Source organism: Phocoena sinus, chromosome 4 (genome assembly GCF_008692025.1).
Source record: "Phocoena sinus isolate mPhoSin1 chromosome 4, mPhoSin1.pri, whole genome shotgun sequence".
NCBI lineage: Eukaryota > Metazoa > Chordata > Mammalia > Artiodactyla > Phocoenidae > Phocoena > Phocoena sinus.
Window position 1 is genome coordinate 62,466,293 of NC_045766.1, and position 22,108 is coordinate 62,488,400.

A 22,108-nucleotide genomic window follows, 5' to 3' on the forward strand; every position below is an offset into this window, starting at 1 on the left:
TTTTTTTCTACTAGACTGACTAACACAGGGTTTACTGGAGGTAGGACCTTGAAGAGGAAATTGAGGCTAAGAGGGGAAGTGATTTGTTTAAGGTAACATGGCTAGTTAATAGCAGAGCTAGGCGTAGAACCCAAACAAACTGACTCTAAGACCTGCGTAAACTGTGATTGTCTGACTCTTAAAAATGTGGTTTGGGAGTTCCCTGGCAGTCTAGCGGTTAAGATTCGGCACTTACACTGCTGTGGCCTGGGTTCAATCTTGGGGAACTGAGATCCCACAAGCCGCATGGCATGGCCAAAAAAAAAGAAAAAAGAAATATATATATATATATATGGTTCAAATGATTTAAAATTTGATTAAAACATTTTATACTGATTTTTATCAAGTTATGGTATGTTGGTAGCAAAGGGGGAAAAGAACATTGGTTGAATGAAGGCACTAGATGGACCTATGATAACATGAACATGGAATTATTTTTTCATTAAAAGGTCTGTCTCCCTCACCATATAGAAAGCTCCTCAAAGGCAGGGGGTTATTTTATTCATCTTTGTATCCCTAATGCCTGGCCTGGTGTCTCCTGAACGAATGAGTAAATGAATAAAATTAGGAGGCTTAGACTTTAGAACTGACTGTCATTGTCTAATTTTGTGACTTTCAGTAAATTATTTAATTCCAATGGACCACAGATTCATTAAAAGTATCATTGAGGGCTTCCCTGGTGGCACAGTAGTTGAGAGACCGTCTGCTGATGCAGGGGACACAGATTCGTGCCCCGGTCCGGGGAGATCCCACATGCCGCAGAGCGGCTAGGCCCGTGAGCCATGGCCACTGGGCCTGTGCGTCCGGAGCCTGTGCTCCGCAACAGGAGAGGCCACAACAGTGAGAGGCCCGCGTACCGCAAAAAAAAAAAAAAAAGTATCATTTACCTTTTTTAATGATAGAGTTGGAAGAAACCTTAAATTTCATCTATTCCAACTATATTATTCTATGGGTCTATGGGATTACCTGGTCATTTGGAACACAGACTCATAACCAACATTTCAATAATAATACCTATGTTAACTTTGTCATAGTCCTAAAACAGAGTTTGAATATTTAAGAGAAATCGTGTCCAAAAGAGAAGTCTAAATAAAGTTGTGCCATGTTATTGGCAGTGTATTCACAGTATTTATGTTTACCCTCAGGAACTGCTTGAATCCGTTACTTATGCCTGTCCAGCCAGTTAAAACTGAAGGTAGAGCTCATAGGAATTGATACTTAACCCCTCATTTCTGGGTAAATATAAGAAGTTTGCCAGGGGAGAAGGGGCTACGGTGTTTGAAATGAACCCAGCAGTGGCAAGACCAGAACATTCACACGATCATCAGAATCCTGTGGCAACTGCTGGGTTCCACTGCTCTTGTCTCTCTTGGAGTGGGATTTTCCTAGTCCTTTTCACTTGAGAGTGAAGGTTTTGCAAGTGAATCTGCTTTTACCTTATTAACACCTTGAGGCATATTTTGGAAATGGAGGAAGGTAGTGAGTATTTTTAGACTCTACTTCTGGTCCTAGCCCTGCCATTAATTGTGACTTTTGGTCAGTTGTTTCTCTGGATCCAATTTTCCTTACTTGTAACATCAAAAGGTTGACTAAATAATTACCTCTAAAGTTCTTTTCAGTTCTAACATTCTGTGAATTTTTTTTTTGTTCTAAAGATAAATCCTCAGCTCAGCTGGTCCCATCTGTTTTTTCCTGGGTTGACTCTCTTCCTCCCATAATAACTTACTATGCATCTCCACATTTTTGAGGCCAGGGCTTGGGTTTTACTCATCTTTCCCTCAGTACCTAGCACAATAACCAAGCAGGTGATTTCAAGGAGCGTCAAAACGGATTCTTATACAAAATTCCATCTTTGTCTGGAGGAGCTCACAGTTCAGAAGTACCAAGCATCATTAATTAATCACTTAATTAAAAGCTGAGGATAAGAGGAAAATCGGTTCCAAGCTCCTTTACCATCTGCATGTTCCAACAGGAAACCAGAGAGCGTTTGTAATAAACACTCATTGAATGCTTTCACTATGCCAGCGCTTTCCATGTATTATCTCAAGTAATACACACACCAACCTTATATTCTAGGTACTAATATTGTCTGTTTCACGCTTGAGGAAACGGACACCGAGAGGTTAAGTAACTTGCCTAGGTAATACCGTTACAAGTGAGAGGCAGCATCACTTGAGCAACATTTAGAAAACCTTGTGATTCTCCGAGCGGCCTGACGAGTCCAGAGAACAGTGATGAGTTCAAAGTACAGAAGGAGCAGAAGGAAGTGATCGTCTAAGGGAAGGCTGCAGAAGTTGGCAAAGAAGTTTGAAAAACAAAAAAAATGCTCTTCTCCAGGCTGGGCTACATAGCCGGAGTTTAGGAAAGCAAGCAGAAAAAACCGCGTAAACAAGGATGGGAGAGCGCCTGGAACCCAAGGGAACCGAGGAACTGGCCGGAAGTGGCGTCAACTAGCGGCGTCAGGTGCTTAGCGCGACTGCGGGGCCGGGAGGAGTTCGGGCCGGACGCGACACCCGGAAGTTACGCCCTGGAGGCGGTACCTGGTTGTGGAGGGCGTCGCGATGGGCGGGGCGGGGCGTCCGTGGTCATCCTGGAACCACGGATCCCAGGCAGGTAACCTGCGGGCCGAACCTGGACCGGGGCAAGGGTGAAAGTTGGGGTTGGGGGCTCAGATTGTTAGAAGCTCCAAGCTCGGGCGGGGAAACGTGGATCTCGCATGAGGTGGGGTCTGGAGGAAAGGCTTCCTGGCGTGGGACTCCCTGGAGAGACAGGGATACGAGGAACTTTGGGAACGGGGTCGTGAGGGCCGAGGTCGTTGAGGAAATACAGGCTGAGTCTTCTAGGAATCGGTCATGGCTGGGGGTCACAGGCTCATGAGTGTTAACGCTCGGGGGTGAAGAGATGGAACCTGGGCACTGAGATGAGCTGACCTAGAGTTCATTTCCCTCCTACTCCGTCCCCCGTCCTGTTCTGCTAGTAGGGGACAGCGACATCGTCTTTTCATCTCTTAATCCAGGGCAGTGCTTTGCCACTATTAGGCATCTTTAGATGCTGTCAAATGAATGAATTAATGAACGCACGAACGCAATTCTGGATCAGCTGGGGGAACTTCTGAACTTCAGTGCTCCTACTTGTGAATGTAGAAGTGATGCCAGCTTAGTTTGCTAATCAGTGGTTTTGAGGATGTCAGTGCAGTAGAGATTCGGGATATTGTTGTTATTGTTTTGTAGTTATTGAAATTTAGAAATGTGTCTTAATATTTTTCTCTGGGGTGGGTAGAGAGGAAAGGCGATCAATTTGGCTTTTTTCAGGTTCCTTTACTTTTCTGGGAATAACTTCCAGGTGAATGATACCAGACAGGAGTTGGCCATCAAATGATAAGCTGCAGTTGTAGCACTGAGCTTCTAATTAGTGTTCTAAGTGCTTTCTTTTCAGTAATATGAACTTGCTTTGTTTTTCGTAATGTTTTCTTCCTTAAATTGAGGTATTTTTACATTTGAGCTGTGAGAAGTATTTCATAACAAAGATGAAAATAGTAATCTATAAAAATCCAGTCAGAGGTTTCACCTGGTGGGTACACAAAAGGTTAACTCCTTCCAAACAGTTGTAGGAGGCTTCCAAAAGAATGAATCCCTGAAGGTTAAATTGTTTCCTTTGTAAAGTATTTCTTTTAGGTGTCTTGAATGGAATAGTAGCCTCAATAGTAGGCATAGACCTAAAGAACAAGTATTGTAACCAGATTCTTTTTGGTTGACAAATGGTTGTCAAAAAGTGCATGTGACACATCAGGCTTGTAGTAAGATCTGGGCATGAATCACTATCTAGATGCAGTGACTGATCTAGATCTAGGGAGGTGATTATGCGTATGGGTTTCATGCTATCAAATGAGGTAGTAGCTCCTAAGTGGTTCTAGAATGTTATTATTAGATTGGATATAACGGAGTAGGAAAACCTGAATTTAAGGCTTTTTGTTTGTTTGCTTTACAAAGAAGAAACTAGTAAGCATTTTTAGATTTAACAATCTAAGCTGTTCTTAAAAATAGGTTGGAAAAAACTAAAAGTAGGCATGTGAATACCTTATTGAAGACATCTAATTTTTAAAAGTTTGCCTGCCTTTAAACCTTGTTTCCCAATTTCTGGAAACTGTTGGTATCCAAATCATCCCCACCTTTGTGTGCTCTTACTATGGTGCCACTTTTAGGATACATAAAAATTTGGTACCTCTAGATTTGTATTAATATTAATGTCATAAAGTCTAATTTTGCTACCTCAATGTGCTGTTCAATGTCATGTCCACTGATTTTGCACATCTAAATGCCTATATTCATAATAATTATTATAAATGATATTCATCGTAAATTGGTATCCAAGTGGTAACTTGGGTATGTGCATTGACATTCTTGAGGTTTTCAGTTTTGCAGAACTCTGAGATCTGTGGACACTAACATGGACTTCATTTAAAGAAACCCACGGACCATTAATGGACAAAAACATGAATCAGATTGTATTTTGGCATTCAAATCCTAGCACTTTGGGAAAGGTAAGTTTTTAACTGTTTTATGTTAGGGAGAAATAGCCCTGGATTGGTCTAGAAAATTGTGGGATTGTGATTGAAAATATAGGCTGAACCTCTTTAAATTATGTTTTAATCTGGACCTTCCAAAGAGGTTTGAGCTTTGTTCAGTATATATGAGGCGATTGTTACTATTTCTCTGTAAAATTGATCAGAAATTAAAGAGATTGACAAGATATGTTATTCCTGGAAGATTATTGCTCTGTTTTCTTTGGGAGGTGGGGGGGAGATCTCCTTTCAACATTTTAGAGCCTGGTGGAGTATATCAACCCTGTAGGTATGGGACCTCAAGCAGTCGTTAGGTCATCTCACATCCAGGTTTGGCTCTGTAATAGTATTTGTCCCAAATCTAGCCAATTTTATTTTATGCCTTAGGTTAAAGCAAGAAAAGAGGCCCCTAAATGTCTTTTTTTTTTTAAATCCTACCTTATTTATGCTATTTTCTTTTTTTATTTTTTTCTTCTTTGTTCTTTTAAAAAATATCTTAGATGATTCATTCTCCAGGCCTTTTATCTTTCTGTCCCAGGGGTAAAAGTTCTCTCTTTCTTCTATTTTATCTTTCCTAGTTGAGGAGTTTTTAATTTTCAAAACTTTTAACTTCTAACTTGGCAATAATATTAGGCACCTTTTAATCACTAATTATTAAACTTATAGTTTTTCCTGGTCTCCTCTATAGATCAACTGGCTTCTTGTTTAGAATTTGTTCACTTCTAAAAATAGACTGTGCTTCTAGGAATTCATCTTTCAGATATATTTGCACTTGCACACAAAAATTTGTATTTAAAGATATTCATCACCATATTATTTAAAAAAAAAAAAAAACTAGAAATAACCTAAGCATCCCTCAACAGATATCTGGTTAAATAAATGCCTTCATATAATGTAGTATTTGCTGCTGTTAGAATGAAGTAGATCTGTAGGTGGAGATATGGAAAAATCTCTAAGATACATTGTTAACTGAGAAAAACAATGCAGAATGGTATGTATAGTATGTTTTCATTTGTGTTTTTAAAAGCATATATTTCTGTATATACTTGTAAAATTTCTTCAAATCTATATATATAAGGAACTACTGACATAGGTACCCCCAGGGAATGAAACTAGAAATCTAGAGTAGGAAGAAGACTCATATTTTTTCTGTATTCTCCTTCTGATGGATTGATTTTTTTTTTACTATGGACATGTTTTTATTTTTATAATACTGAGAAACAAACAGCAAGGCTTTAGGCTAATTATGGGAGCCCACTATTATTCCTTATGACTTTTGTCCTTATGATTATTTGCACTGTTCAGAGGGAGTGGGGTTGCACAAGTGAGTTAAGTTTATTTCAGAGCTGCATGAAAGGTTTGGTGATATTTTAATAGGTTTTTAACCTTGACATTAGATTTTTATTCATAGTAAGAATTTGTGAATAAATTAGGTGCTTAGTGTTGCTGAATTCAGTGCTCATACACAATTCATACTGTGTGGCTGACCTTCCCAGGTGATATGGATGTTGTTACCTTTGTTTGCAAGCTATGTTTGTGTTGCATTGGCATGGTTCTTCTGAACCTCTCCTTTTTACCGAATGGGATGGACTTTATTTGATTTGAATTACTCTTCAGTGATTCTACTCTTTAAACACATCTTATCGTTACTATTTCACTTTGTTGTTGATGTCTGGAACTGGCCTAAGACATTTCAAAGAATGGCTTGTTCTCTCTGTTATGGGGGAAATTTGGAATAACAGTAGTAGGTCAGTAAAATGAGTTATACAAGAAATTTAAAGATATAATAATCTACATTTTGTTAGTGGAGGGATTTTATTTGAAACTTGCTTGAGAATAGGCTATGTAAGATACATACCTATATGATACTACTATCATATAAAATACGTGATGTGTATCTTGTTAAAAGCAAAATGAAGGTCACTAATCTAGGGGCTGAGTCATGATTAATGGAATAGAACAGGTTATGGTATGCCAGGTGTTTTATACCACACTTTGGCAGACTGTTTTGCATATAATCATTTCTATTAAGTGATGTTTTGCTTCTTGAGATCTGTGGGACTAATCACTACTGGCCACCAGGAGGAAACCAGGGGGCAGGATGCCTAGAGTGGGACTTCTTATCCTTGCTAAGAGAATGGATAACAATGAATTGAATCCAAGGGTAGACTGTGTTTTCCTAAGTCAAGATGAATATGGTAAAGGTGACTTATAGATGAATGTAAGTTATATGTAGAGAACATAGAATTGGGAAGATACCTGTGTGTTTGTGTATGTACAAAGATGTATAATACAGTATATATTAAAATGTGTATATATATTATTTCACATATTTTTAATACATATATTTTTTTTCACATACATTTTATGTGAAAACTACAAATTCTGCAGAGGAAGATATCCAGCTAATGCAAGAGAAAAAAAAATCAGAAGTTTAAGGCCTCAGAGCTAGGCCTGTTATGGGGTAATTCATAATAGTTAGAATAGCTTGAAAAATTTTGGAAGTTTTAAGATCATTCACAGGGTCCAAGTGATGTGAAGGTAGACAAAAGCCTGAGAATGAGAAAGTTAAAATCTAGTAACATGCAAGATATGGTTAAGGGTATTTTTTAAGATTCTGTTTTGTGACATTGTTTTGGGTGGGGGGAAAAGAAGGAAGAACTGAAAAGGTTATTGCTGTTCATTTGGAATTGAGCTAGGTCCCTAAGTTTTTCTTAGCATTCCAATTGTGTATGACCAAGATGGATTAACTAGACCCATTACCTACAAAACAATCAGTTTTTGTATATTAATTATTAGAGAAACCTTGAAGAACAAGAGAATTGTTTTTAATCAATTTTGTAATTATATAAAAGGACAACTGCGATGTTCTAGGTTGAGGGCACTGAGACTACTTTGTTCAGAAAATAGAAGACTTTGGAAGAGTTGGAGAAACTCCATAGGAAGTATACTTGTTCTCTGGTATTTGAGGCCAAAATTAGTTCTAAATGAGAGAAGTTATAGATAGAACTAGTCAACAGTGGAGCAGATTGTGTCAAGAGGCAGTGAACTCCAAGTCATTAGTGTCACTTAAGCAGAGTTTGAGCATTGGAAATGTTGTAGAGGGTATTTCTCATTGTATGGGAGATTGTACCAGATTATTATTAAGGTATCTTTTAAATCTGAAAAAAAAATTATAGTGCAATAAAGTGGTTTATTATAGTATGTGTATACATTCTGTTATCCCTGTATTTAAATACTGAGAGGTAACTTATCTACCGGTCATTCACCCACCAGCTTCAGGTTACTCATAACCAGGAAATAAAACTACCTGAGCTCTCAAATTATAAGACACAGAATCTATATGCCTTTCTCAGGTCCTTACTCGGTTTATTTACATTTAGACACAGTTCTAACATGCTTAATTAACTGGTATCTAACTCCACAGTGTACTAGAAGCAACAAATCTGAGTGGGCTAAGTGCTCCTATTAGAGGCAGGCACATTGACAAGTATGGACAAGAAGGAAGTCAGAAAGCCGACCAACTAATTTTAAAATTGTAGCACCTGGAGCTCTTTTGATTAGACGAGAACACCTCTGTGGTCATGGATATTCAAAATGATAACCCTGACTGAACTTAAATAATTTATGTTCAGTATTTTCTATTTAAGAATACCTAAATTTTAGAAAGATTTCTTCCGTGTGTTTTATAACGAAAGACATTATTTTGGCATTTGGAGAGGGTGCATGCATTGTACAGTGGAAAGAGCAAGGACTCTAGAACAGTAAACACAGATTTGAATCTGGGCTCCAATATCTCCTAGCTGTTCTATTAATTAAGTTTATTATTCATCCTAAGCCTCAATCTCTTTATCTATAAAATAGGAATTTACTGAAGAGTATGTAAAAGATTTGCCTATATTAGGTGTTAATTAAATAATAGCTATTATTATTTCATTATTACCATAAAGCCTACTCTACCTTGAATTTTTTTTCTCTTCAAATAGAGCAAAAACAAACTTATCTAATAAGTTTATTGTATATATTAATGCAAATAATGGTGATGACATGCTTAAAAAACCTTTTTAAAAAATTGTATAAGTAATCTATGTCCACTTTACAAAAAATAGGATATAGAAAAAAATATATGTGTATATCCCCCCAAAAGGAGTAAAGTCACCTATAATCCTCTACCACTATTAATATTTAAGTGGCATGCTTTATTTTTAAACTGCTTTGATATTCCTATAGGATGTCACTCCTGAGTAGTGACATCTGAAACTGGTTCTACATTACTACTGTTGGGAAACTTAAATTAATCACTACACTTTCTAATCAGAATATGCAGTGAACGATTGTGACATAGCACAATGCTGATTTAAAGAAAGCCCTAGTTCTGGAAAATTTTGTGTAATGAAAGCAGTTTCGTAGACTAGTGGGTGTAGTTTGGTGCTGTGGAGCTGGAGGGCCTGAGTTTGAATCCTGACTCCACTCTTTACTAGCGAGGTAAACTACCTGAAATTGTTTAACTTCTCTGTGCCTTGGTTTCTTCATGTGTAAATTGGGGATAATAGTAATATCTAATTCATGGGCTTGTTTTGAGGATGAATGAATTAATCTACCTAAAGTGCTTAGAGTAGTGCCTGGCACAAAATATAGACTCAGTAAATATAAATTGCTATTATTATTATTTATTTTTAAAAGCTTAATTTTTTCTTGGAAAAAAGCAGGTTTATGGGAGCAGGTAAAGTAAAAGAAACAAGTTAGAATGAGCATAAATAGTCAGTGAGATTTACTGTATATTTTTCATTTGAGCTTGCAAAGTGGTCTGAATTTTTCCATTCTAAGGCTTTGTTAATTTTTCTCCCTGTTTAAATATTTTCAAACCATGATATTCCTAATTTAGCTTCTTTCTCTACCCCACAAAATCAACTTCATTTTATGCTGTCTCATCCAACAAATAATTTGGCCATGCTTTCAAAAATCAAAAGCCCTTTAAGACAATAAAATATCATGAATAGCAGTGAAAGAGATTCCGGAAATTATCATTAGATCATTTTATCTGACTACAGCCCATGGTGGTTCTGTAAGAACTTTAAATTCAGTTGCAATTTGAAGTGAAGAATGTTAATCAAAGTGATAAACCAATGAACATATTTAGCCATTCTGTACACTATGTCTTTTTAAAATTTTTCTTTCCTTTTCTTATTTCTTTTTGTTTTCTTTTGTTCTTTCAGCATCGTATCTAGTGATCTGATTAATTACTGATCAAAGAGTTATAGCTTTTCAAAACCCTTAAAAACTTTTATTAGACTTGCTAGTAGAATTTTTTTGTGTTTTGTTTTAAAGCATCCAGTACAACTTTTTGAAGACCCTCTGGCCTACCATGATTATGCATTCAAGATTTGAGTTTGAATAACTTCATCAAGACTTAGATCCTCTTCAAAAGCCTCAAGTCTCATCTGTATTAAGCTCTCCTTTGAACCCTCTCACAAAAATAAAAGCTTAAAGGGACTAAAATCCATTAATACATTCCATTTTATATCCTTTTCTCTGATTTCAATTTCCTTGGCCTTTAGGGTCTTTCATATTGCTTATGTCCCTTTAGACTACAGCCAAGAAATCAGTGCTTTCCAAAAGAATGTATGTCCTGTGGCCATAAGTTTTCATTGGTAGAGAAGGGTAAACTTGGCATGATAAGTTTAGAATCAGGTCTTTTGTTGTATCTTATAAAAACTTCAGTCAACACTAAGAAAATGAGGATGAAGTGGTAAAAATATTTAAGGTCAGATTATGCTCTCAGAGGCTACATGGTTTAGGGAAAAGAACCCTCAACCTAAAAGTTAATGGTTCTTATTCTCTCAGCTCTTGGGCCTAGGAAGGTAGGTGATTTAAGTAGAATGAAAGCATGTACCTGTCCAGGCTGGATACATGGTAGCAAGGCTATGTTAATTTTTGTTTTCTTTGAGTACATAGAATACTCCAGTGGGCTAATTCTAAGAGGGAGGAAGACTATAAATTTCCCTAAAATTATAAGCTAGCATTGATAATGCTATAGAGCAGTTATATGTTATAACATACACCTGGTTTGCAAAATTTGTTTACTAAGTTGCGACCAGCATTTTTTTTTTTAATGGAAGTACATAGAACAGAAAATTTTACAATTCATCCCAAATGGTAAGAGTAAATATTGTTTTAGTCATATATATATACACACATAGGTATACATATATATAAATGTATGTGTCTGTATTTGTGTACTTGGTCATTAAATAAAACGCATTTTTCCCTTTGAGTTGCAGTCGCTGATCTAGGAGTATCATTTCAGTATTAATCCCTTTCCATGCATTTGGATTCTAAGGAGACTCAATGTTTCTTTTCACTTCATACAGCTACTTGTGACAAAGGAATGAACGGTTAATATCAGTTTGACTTTGGTCTAATTAATGAACTATTCTTTAGTTCATAGCACAGAGAAAACCTGTAGGCCCTAAGGGTATTTTATTTAATATTCTAATACCATCTACTCTCACACCCAGACTGTTATAGCATTTAAGGTTGGTTTAACCTCATACTAGTAGAAAGATGGTATTAAATGTTTTCCCTTTACATTTTTTTAATTTTACTTTTATATTTCTGGACTAGTAAAAACAAAAAACTCCTGCTTAGTTTAGCATTGTTTGAGGACTCAGTGGAGATAGGTTCCAGAGAATATAGTTAGCATAACTGGGAGTTTGATGGTCGCTAGAAGAGAAAATGCCAATTTATCTTAGTCTGAGTACCTAAATTATCTTTAATGATTTAAGATTAAATAAGCCACTGGCATTAACTTATTCAACTGCTTCCCTAAACACTGTTTTGGTGATAGCATTAGTTAGGAATAGGTGACTTTTACAGTATCCATGAACAATAGGTAATGGCTTCTTCTTCCAAGGGTTGCACATTACAATTCATTGGGGAAGAACTAATTCTTTAGTGCTTGACTAAGTTGTAACCAGCATTTTTTTTTTAAACGAAAGTACATAGAACAGAAAATTTCACAATGCATCCCACGTGGTAAACGTAAATATTGTTTTAGTTCTCTGTCATCTCCTAACAGTCCCAACCACCCTGGCCTTCTAGCTGATCCTCAGAAAGAAAGCTTTCTTCTGCTTCAGAAACTTTGCTTCTCTGCCTGGAATGCTCTTGTGTTAGATATCTATGTGGCAGATATCTATGTGGTTTAATCCCTCATCTTCAGATCCTTCAGGTCATGATATATCACCTTCTCAGTAAGTCTCTCTCTGACATCTTATTTAAAACTGTAACCTCACCCCACCCCCGCCATGGCATCCCTATTCCCCTTCTCTGCTTTACTTTTCTCCATGGTACTTATCTCTGACTGACATCCTATTCACCAGTGTTTTTCCCAGCACCTAGCACAGTGCCTGACACATGTAAGTGCTTAGAACATATTTATTAGGTGAATGAATTTAACTTGTATTCACAGAGGTGCACATTTGGGACAATGAGTCCTATAAACCGAATTATGGGGACCTAATATTTTTAAGTGACTTTAAAAGATGAGTTAATTAAATTTATTTATAGCTTGCTTTGTTCTAAATATTTGAAGTAGCTTCTAAAAATGCGTATAGTGCAAAGGGATGAAGACATATAAAGAGAAGAAAACAAAGTGAATGTAATAGTAGCATTAAACTGGGTAAAGTTAATGTATAGAAGGGCCTCCATAGTGACTAAAGGCAGATTGTAAGTTTGACTAGTTAAAGAGTTAGCTTGCTCAGAAATGATAATTGGACTTGAATCGTGAACTTTGTCCTGTGGCACAGGTCACAGACATTTGAGTCTTTTGTAGGGACCCAGAAAACCTATTTGGTTTAACTATAAGAACTTGTGAGATTACTCTTATAGAAAAAACTTGCTTTCTGTATTAGGAAATTTCCTACTGGTATAAAATGTAGACAGTCTATCCATAATAAAGCTTCTGCTGTGTCTGAGAGATGACAGTCATAGCTGTCAGCCTCTGCTTCTGTTGTGTTTAGGACATTTCCAAGGTTGATTCAAAGTTAGTAATCTGATATTTTTGAAAGTTTGCTGTCAAAGATACCAACGAGGACATCAATTACTCTAATTTCTCCTACTCATGAGGTAGTATGAGATTCCAGTGGTTGTGGCTTCCTTTCAAGATAGATAATTGGAGGCTTAGAGTTAGGTTTTTCTTTTTGTGATATACGCATATATCAAATTATTGTGTTGTAAACCTTAAACTAATGTAAGGTTATATGTCAATTATATCTCCATAAAACTAGGGAAAAAAAGAAGTTTTTATACAGTCAAGCACTGAATTGGGGTGGAGGATTGGGAGTTAAGTAGGTGAATTAGACTTCAAGAAATCTTTCACCAATATATTGGGTTGGCCAAAAAGTTCGTTTGGGTTTTTCCGTAAGATGAGCTTTTTGGCCAACCCAATAGTAACCAAAATTAGAGCTACCTTGTGTACGTATGAAGTTAAATGGGACATTATGCAGTAAGACATGTCTTTTTTTTTTTAAGATTTTTTTTTTTTGATGTGGACCATTTTTTTAGTCTTTATTGCACTTGTTACAATATTGCTTCTGTTTCATGTTCTTGTGTTTTGGCTGCGAGGCATGTGGGATCTTAGCTCCCAGACCAAGGATCTAACTGGCACCCCCTGCATTGGAAGGCGAAGTCTTAACCACCTTGACCGCCAGGGAAGTCCCAAGACATGTGTTTGTGTTCGTGAGAAGTATACCTCCTGAATTCTGTTTTGTCTTTTTTTGTCATTTAAAACAAATAAATGAAATGAATGAAAACAAAACAAAACTGAGAACTGTGGAGATAGTGCAGGCCAGAGATAAAGTGGGGGATGTGAGTGGGGGTGGACTGCAGACCTTCCAGTAAACTTCGCCGTGCTTCATTAAACAAAGCTGGCATTTTGAGGCAAAAGGAGAGAATATTTAGCTAAGTGGTGTTGCACTGGCAAAATGTGCTTCTATTTGACTTTTTCTTGCTTGTACCTTTCTCCTTTCTATCTTTGACCTGGAGATAAACAGTACTTTTGGAAGTCACATCTTCTGCCCTGCCCCATTTTTCAGGTTGAAGGATGGGAACTAAATGAACATTAGACTTTTAGGGAAATGATGAAAACATGGATTTTAAAAAAATCATTTATGTTCCACATATTTCAAAGTCAGAATATGGGGAAACTAATAACACCACAGAACCATTAAGGTGGACAATTCGCATAAAGGAAAAAAAAAATTCGCATAAAGGGAAAGTAATTTTACCAAAAGCTTTATGTATAACATGTTGCTGGTTAATCGATCATATTGGGTTATGTTTAATCTATAAGTATACATTTTTCTAACCGTGTATAAGTATACATTATTCTAATTTAAAATGTACTGATTTTGCTTTGCACATTTTATTTATTTGATGGAACTTTATTTTTAAAGAAATCAAGCAACTCTTCATTTTGGCATTTGATGAGTAACAGTAGAAAACCTGAGAACAGACAGAACTATCAGTGTAAAAATAAAGCAAAGGTCATCATATCTTCTAGCATAAGTGTTATAGAAGCAGAGAGCTCTTGTTTTCATTAAAAGTGCTGAAGTGGCAGCAAGAAAATATCCCCCAACAACTTTGCTGACACAAATTTTGCTACAGTGAGGACGAAAAAAATTGTTCAGGCTTTTAACTTGTTATTTCTCAAAACTGTGTTACTCAGAATAGCTGATACAGCTAAAAGAGACTTCGTAAACCAAAAGGGTTCTATAATGATATAAGTTTGGAAAATGTCACATTTTTTTTGGAAATTTATAATGCAAATAAGCATTTTCCAAACCTATGTGTGGCCAGAACTCTTTTTGGCTCATAAAATCTTAATAACCCTTGGAATAGGGTTTCAGGAAATGCTGTTCTAGATTGAAAAATAAATTTAAAATATATCTTCATACATATACACATGTATGCTAATATATTCTATTGTAATATTTTATGTACTGTTTAGTAAATAAATCCTGATTGTCAATGAGATTTTTATCCAATATCATTAATGAATATAGAGGTTAGAATATTAAGATAATTCAGAAATTTGTACATATGTACTAAGTTGGATGTGTGGTCATTAAATAATTGTACAGCCTTGACCTAGATAATCACTTATCTTTTCCTGGACACATTCTCTTTACTCGGCCTCCAGTATATCACACCCTTCAGGCTTTCCTCCTACTTCTCTGACTATTCCTTCTAGTCTCCTTTGTTGGTTTCTTCTCATTTTCTTGACCTCTAAACAGTGGAGTGCCCTAAAGCTCAATCCTAGGACCTTATCTCTTTTCTACCTAGACCCATTTCTCTTATCTACTCTCACAATTTTAATACTGTAATTACTAAAAAATTTTTAATCTCTAGCTTGGACCTCTCCTCTGAACTCCAGACTTATATATACATCTGCCAACTTAACATTTCCATTTGTATGTCTAACATTCATCTCAAACTTAACATGTTCAAAATGGAACACCTAATCTTCCTTCCCATCAAACTTCTTTTTAGTTTTTTTATCTCGGTAACAGACAATTAGATCATTCCTGTTTCTCAGCCTTGGAGTTATCCTTGACTCCTCTGTTTCTCTCACACCTACCATCTGATCCTTTAGAAAGTCCTGTTGACTCTACCCTAAGCATACAGGCAGAGTCCAGTCACCTCTACCACTACCTCCTAACTTATTATCTTTTTTCTTCTACCCTTGCCCCTTTCAACCTAATAACACAGCAGCCAAAGTGATCCTGTTAAACAGAAGTAAAGTCAAGTCACTCTGCTCAAAACTCCAGTAGCTTCCTATCTTACTAATAAAAACCCTTTACTTCTTTGACCTGATCTGCTACTACTCTTCACCAGGTAACCTGCTTCAGCCTTCTCTCTGTTTTAGGGATTTTGCTGGTACTGTTCCCTGTGCTTGGAATGATCTTGCAGAAACCATGTGGTACTTTCCCTCACCTCCTTCAGGATTTGACTCAGAGGTCACTTCCTCAGTGAGATCTTCACTAGCTTCACTACCTAACTCCCAACTCTCCCTCCTGGCCACCACACACATCCTTCTTAATCCCTTTTCTTGCTTTCTTTTTCTCCTTCTCACTATATAACATTCCATGTATTTTCCTTATTTATCTTGTCTATTTCTTTCTTCCAGCTCTAGAATGTAAGCTGCATGAGAGCAGAGTGATTTGCTTTGTCTTTTTTGTTCTCTGCTGTAACCCTAGTGCCTAGAACAGGGCCTGGCTCATAGAACGTACTAAATAAATATTTGTTGAATGAATGAATGAATGAGTCATATATGGAATTGCTTAAGTGGCTTAATTAGTTGAATATAATATTGTTTATTTGTCTTAATGTGGCTGAATATAAAATAATTAAAGGTTTTATTTATACAGAAATCAAAGTAGTTTTGACATAATGGGAAAAATCCCATTTAAGCTGAGACTGTCTCAAAATGTCAGTATATATTTATACTCATTTGATTACTATTTATCAAACACTTCATATTTTCAGGTATGCTGTCAATGTGCAATTAAGAAATAATGCTTTCGGGGCTTCGCTGGTGGCGCAGTGGTTGAGAGTCCGCCTGCCGATGCAGGGGACACGGGTTCGTGCCCTGGTCTGGGAAGACCCCACATGCCGTGGAGCGGCTGGGCCCGTGAGCCATGGCCGCTGAGCCTGCGCGTCCGGAGCCTGTGCTCAGCAATGGGAGAGGCCACAACAGTGAGAGGCCCGCATACCGCAAAAAAAAAAAAAAAAAAAAAAAAAAGTTACTTTTGAATGGGTAAGGTAAATATAGTCAATAGAGTGGTAGTATCTTTTTCTGAACTTGACATAGTATGTAAAAATAGATGTATTTAAAATGGTAGCTAGTTTAATTGGAGAAAATTAGAGAGCACATATAAATTAAAAAATCACTGAAGGGGCTTCCCTGGTGGCGCAGTGATTGGGAGTCCGCCTGCTGATGCAGGGGACACGGGTTCGTGCCCCGGTCCGGGAAGATCCCATATGCCGTGGAGCGGCTGGGCCTGTGAGCCATGGCCGCTGAGCCTGCGCGTCCGGAGCCTGTGCTCCGCAACGCGAGAGGCCACAGCAGTGAGAGGCAAAAAAAAAAAAAAAAAAAAAATCACTGAAGAAAGCGCGAGAAGAAAAGACTGACTTCCAAAGTTTTATGTGCTATATAATACAACTGCCCTTGTAACCATGTGGTATTAGTACAGACAGATCAAAATATAAGTAGCAAGATTGAAAACCAAAATTAGATACATCAGTATTAAAAGGACTATTTTGAAAAACGAAAACCTAAACCATGAATCAGGAATTAGCATGGATCCAATTCAGAGGAGAAAGCACTAGTATATGTATTGCACATTCATATATAGAATGAAGACAAAAATGGAAACAAATACCAAGATAAAGATTTGTGAAATCAAGTTGTTTAGATATAGTTTAACAGGCATTGAATATCAAAGTGATAACATTTTCTTAGTACACATAATTTATGCCAAAAATTAAAAGTATTAATAAACAGAGCAAAAAAAGCAAAGTGCTTTCTGGACATGATTTTAGATAAAAAACCATTTGTAGTGTATACAAAAATTTAAAATCTCTTAAATCTAAAAAAGTTCATATTAACTATAGGAGGAGAGTTTTGCTTCTGTTTAAGATGTAGAAAGCTGCAAGAGAACATTTCTCCCACTCTAATGTAAGAAAAAGCCTGATAATCCACAAAGTCATAACTTTTCTTGAGCCCATGAGAGAGTTGAGTTCACAAGGCAATCAGGTGAACTGAAATTCCAAAGACAAGCCCTTCTGAGAAGAGATGGAACACAGGAACCGTTTTGCCTTTGGCAGAGCATGGGAGGAAACAGCAACCACCATAAACGGGGATAAGAAGAGAACAGCTAAAATTTTAATGAATTCTTGAAGTCTGAATATGGGGCTAGAATAACAGTTCAGAATAACTGGAAACCCCAGACACAGGGGAGTCTGCACTCACTTCAAGCTCTTTTCTATGGGTCCCTTGTATTAATTTCCTTAGACTACCAAAACAATAAGTGCCACTAACTAGAATGAGTTAAAACACCAGCAATTCTATCACAGTTCTGGATGCTAGAAGTCCAAAATCGAGGAGTTGGAAGGGCCATGCTCTCTCTGAAGAATCTAGGGAAGAATCTGCTCCATCCCTTTCTCTCTCTCTTTTTTAAAAATCGATACTGGATATTTTTATTATTTTTTAAATTTTATTTTATATTGAAGTATAGTTTATTTCCATGCCTTTCTCTTAACTTCTGGTATTTGCTGACAGTTCTTGGTGTTGCTTGCTTTGTGACAGCATAGCTCTAATCTCCGCCTCCATCTTCACATGGTTGTCTTCCTTATGTGTATCTGTGTCTCTGTTGCCCCCCACACAACATCTTAACCGTTTAAAGTGTACAGTAGTGTTACCTATATGCACACTGTGCAGCACATCTCCAGAACTTTTTCATCTTGCAAAACTGAAACCCTGTACCCATTGAACAACTCCTCTTTTCTTCTTCCCCCAACCCCTGGCAACTCCATTCTACTTTATGCTTCTAAGAGTTTTACTACTCTAGATACCTCATATAAGTGGAATCATCCTGTATTTATTTTTTGGTGAACTGGCTTATTTCACTAGTACAGTGTCCTCCAGATTTATGCACGTTGTAGCATATGACAGTATTTCCTTCTTTTTAAAAGGCTGAATAATATTCCATTGTATGTATATACCACATTTTCCATACCCATTTATCTATTGATGAACATTTAGCTTCCTTCCCCCTCTTGGCTAATGTGAATAATATTGCAATGAACATGGAAGTGCAAATATCCCTTCAAGATCCTGTTTTCTATTCTTCTGGCTATACACCCAGAAGTGGGATTGCTGGATCATGTGGTAGTTCTATATTTAATTTTATGAGGCACTTCCATACTGTTTTCCAGAGTGGTGGTACTATTTTACATCACTCCCACTAATAACGCACATGGGTTCCAGTTTCTCCACATACTAACACCTGATATTTTCTCTTTGGGGGGTTTTGGGGTTTTGGCTTTTGGGATTTTTTTTTTTGGCAAGGGGGATAGTGTCCATCCTAACCGATGTGAGGTAATATTTCGTTCTGATTTGCATTTCACTGATAGTAAATTTGAGTATCTTTTCATATGCTTATTGGCCACTTGTATATCTTCTTTGGAGAAATGTCTATTCAAACCCTTTGCCCATTTTTTAATTGGATTATTTTGTTGTAGGAATTCTTTATATATTCTGGATATTAACCCCTTATCAGATATGTGGTTTGCAAATATTTTCTCCCATTCTGTAGGTTGCCTTTTCACTCTGTTGATTGTTTCCTTTGCTACGCAGAAGTTTTTAAGTTTGATGTAGTCTCATTTTGTCTGTTTGCTTCTGTTGCCTGTGCTTTTGGTGTCATATCCAGAAAATCATTGCCAAATCAAATGTCATGACGTTTTCTTTTGTTTTTTTTCTATAAGTTTTATAGTTTTAGGTCTTATGTTTAGGTATTTAATCCATTTTGAGTTAATATTTATATATGGTATAAGGTTAAGGGTCCAGCTGCATTCTTTTGCATATGGATATCCAGTTTTCCCTATACTGTTGGTTGAAGAGGCTATCTTTAACCACTGTTTAGCCTTGGCTCCCTTGTTGAAGATAATTTGATCATAGTGAGTGTTTATTTCTCAGTTTTCTATTTTGTTCCATTGGTCTCTATGTCTGTCATTATGCCAGTACCATACTATTTTGAATAATGTAGCTTTGTAATGTGTTTTGAAGTCAGGAAGTGTGAGGCCTTCAACTTTGATTTTCTTTTCCAAGATTATTTTGATTATTCAGGGTCCTTTGAGATTCCATATGAATTTTAGGATTTTTTTTCTATTTCTGCAAAAAAAATGCCACTGGAATTTTGATAGGTGTTATATTAATTTGTAGATTGTTGTGGGCAGTATGGACACCTTAACAATATTAAATCTTCCACTCCCTGAACACAGGATGTCTTTCCACTTACTTGTGTCTTCTTTAATTTCTTTCAGCAATGTTTTGCAGTTTTCAGTGTATAAGTCTTTTGCCTCATTAAATTTGTTCCTAAGTGTTTTATTCTTTTAGATGCTACTGTAAATCAGATTGTTTAATTTCCTTTTTAGATTGTTCATTGTTAGTGATTTTTATGTGTTGATTTTGTATTCTGCAACTTCACTGGGTTCATTTATTAGTTCTAGTCGGGGGTTTTTTGTGGAGTCTGTAGTGTTTTCTACATATAAGATCATGTTTTCTGTGAACAGGGATAATTTTACTTCTTCCTTTCCAATTTAGATACATTTTATTTCTTTTTCTTACCTAACTGCTCTGATGAGGACTTCCAGCACTATGTTGAACAGAAATGGCAAGAGTGGGCATCCTTGCCTTGTTTCTGATCGTAAAGGGAAAGCTTTCAGTTTTCACCACTGACTATGTGTTAGCTGTGGCCTTTTTTTTTTTAATTGAAGTATAGTTGATTTACAATGTTGTGTTGTTTTCAGGTGTACAGCAAAATGATTCAAATATATATATATATATATGTATGTTCTTTTTCAGATTCTTTTCCCTAATAGGTTATTAAAAAATATTGAGTATAGTTCCCTGTGCTACACAGTAGGTCTTATTTTAGATATAGTAGTATGTATATGTTAATCCCAAACTCCTAATTTATCCCCCCCCACCACCACTTCCCCTTTGGTAACCATAAGTTTGTTTTCTATGTCTGTGGAGCTGTAGACTTTTTATATATGGCCGTTACTATGTTGAGATGATTTCCTTCTAATTTTTTGGACTTTTTTTTTTATCATGAAAAGGTTTTAATTTTGTCAAATGCTTTTTCTGCATCAATTGAAATGATCACGTGGATTTTGTTCTTAATTCTGTTAATGAGGTGTATTACATCAATTGATTTTTATATGTTTAACCGTCTTTGCATTCCAGGAATAAATCCCACTTGGTCATGGTGTATAATCCTTTTAATGTGTTGTTGAATTTGGTTTGCTGGTATTATGTTGAGGATTTTTACCCCAGTATTCATCAGGGATATTGGTCTGTAGTTTTCTTGTAGTATCTTCATCTCATTTAATCAGTAGTATCAAGGTAATGCTGGCCTCATAAAATGAGTTTGGAAGTGTTCCCTCCTCTTCAGTTTTTTGGAAGAGTTTGAGAAGGATTGGTGTTAATTCTTCTTTAAATGTTTGGTAAAATTCTCCAGGGAAGCCATCTGGTTCTGGGCTTTTCTCTGTCAGGGGGTTTATGATTTGTGATTCAATCTCCTTACTAGTTGTAGGTCTGTTCAGATTTTCTGTTTCTTCATGCTTCAGTCTTGGTATGTTGTATATTTCTAGAAAAATATCTATTTCTTCTAGATTATCCAATATGTTGATGTATAATTGTTCATAGCAGACTCTTTGGATTCTTTTTGTTTTTGTGGTTTCAGTTGTAATGTCTGTTCTTTCATGTCATATTTTTGTTATTTGAGTCTTTTTTTTCTTAGTCTAAGTAAGAGTTGTCAATGTTGTTGATCTTTACAAAAAACCAGCTATTAGGTTCATTGATTTTTTTTCTAGTCTCTATTTTTTTAATGCTGCACTAATATTTGTTATTTCCTTTCTTCTGCTAATTGAGTTTAGTTTGTTCTTCTTTTTCTAGTTCTTTGAGATATAAAATTAGCTTGTTGATTTGAGATCTCTCTTCTTTTTTTAATGTAGGCATTTACCACTACAAACTCCCCTCTTAGTACTGCCTTCGCTGCATCCCATAAGTTTTGATATGTTGTGTTTTCATTTTCATTTGTCTCAAGATATTTTCTAATTTCCCATGTGTTTTCTTCTTTAATGCATTGGTTGTTTGTGGTGTGTTGTTTAATTTCCACATATTTATGAATTTTCCCATTTGTATTCTTCACCAGAAGTTGTTTGTTTCTTTTTTACACTTTATCTTTGTTGATAGTCTCATTTTGTTCGTGCATCATTTTCCTGATTTTCTTTAGTTGTCTGTGTTCTCTTGAACACAGCACATTAAGCATCTTTAAGATGACTGTCTTCATTCTTTGTCAGGTAATTCATGAACCTCCATTTCCTTAGAGTCAGTTTCTGGAGATTTATTTTGTTTCTTTGACTGAGCTATGTTTCCCCATTTCTTCATATCCCTTGTTATTTTTTGCTGGGATTTGCACATTTGAAAAAAACCGCTACCTCTCCCAGTTCTTTAGACCGGCTTCATAAGGGGAAGACCTTCACCAATCAGCTCTACTAAAGATTCTGGGAGCCTCTCAAACATTGTATGAAGAGGCATCTTCTCTGAGCTTGTATGTATGTATCTTCCCAATTAGTTTCTTTTTCCGGAGTTTGTAATCTTTTCCTCCCTCTGGTGTTGGTCTGTAGTATTGCTGGTTTTCTGGTGCTAGAACTAGTGTCTGT

The 22,108-nt window shown here is 36.3% G+C and overlaps 1 protein-coding gene across 2 annotated transcripts in view; it reads left to right on the forward strand.

Annotated features, from left to right (window-relative positions):
* Positions 1–2,192: 2,192 nt before the first annotated feature.
* Positions 2,193–22,108, forward strand: part of MAP3K13 (mitogen-activated protein kinase kinase kinase 13) — a 165,136-nt gene continuing 145,220 nt past the window's right edge. Inside the window, exons 1-2 of one of the 2 annotated variants that reach the window (XM_032631229.1) lie at positions 2,193–2,502; positions 4,453–4,579. The gene's annotated coding sequence lies outside the window, so the exon portion shown is untranslated. Of the gene's footprint in view, positions 2,503–2,572; positions 2,653–4,452; positions 4,580–22,108 lie in introns of those variants that run through there. The other variant, XM_032631228.1, reaches the window with a different exon arrangement.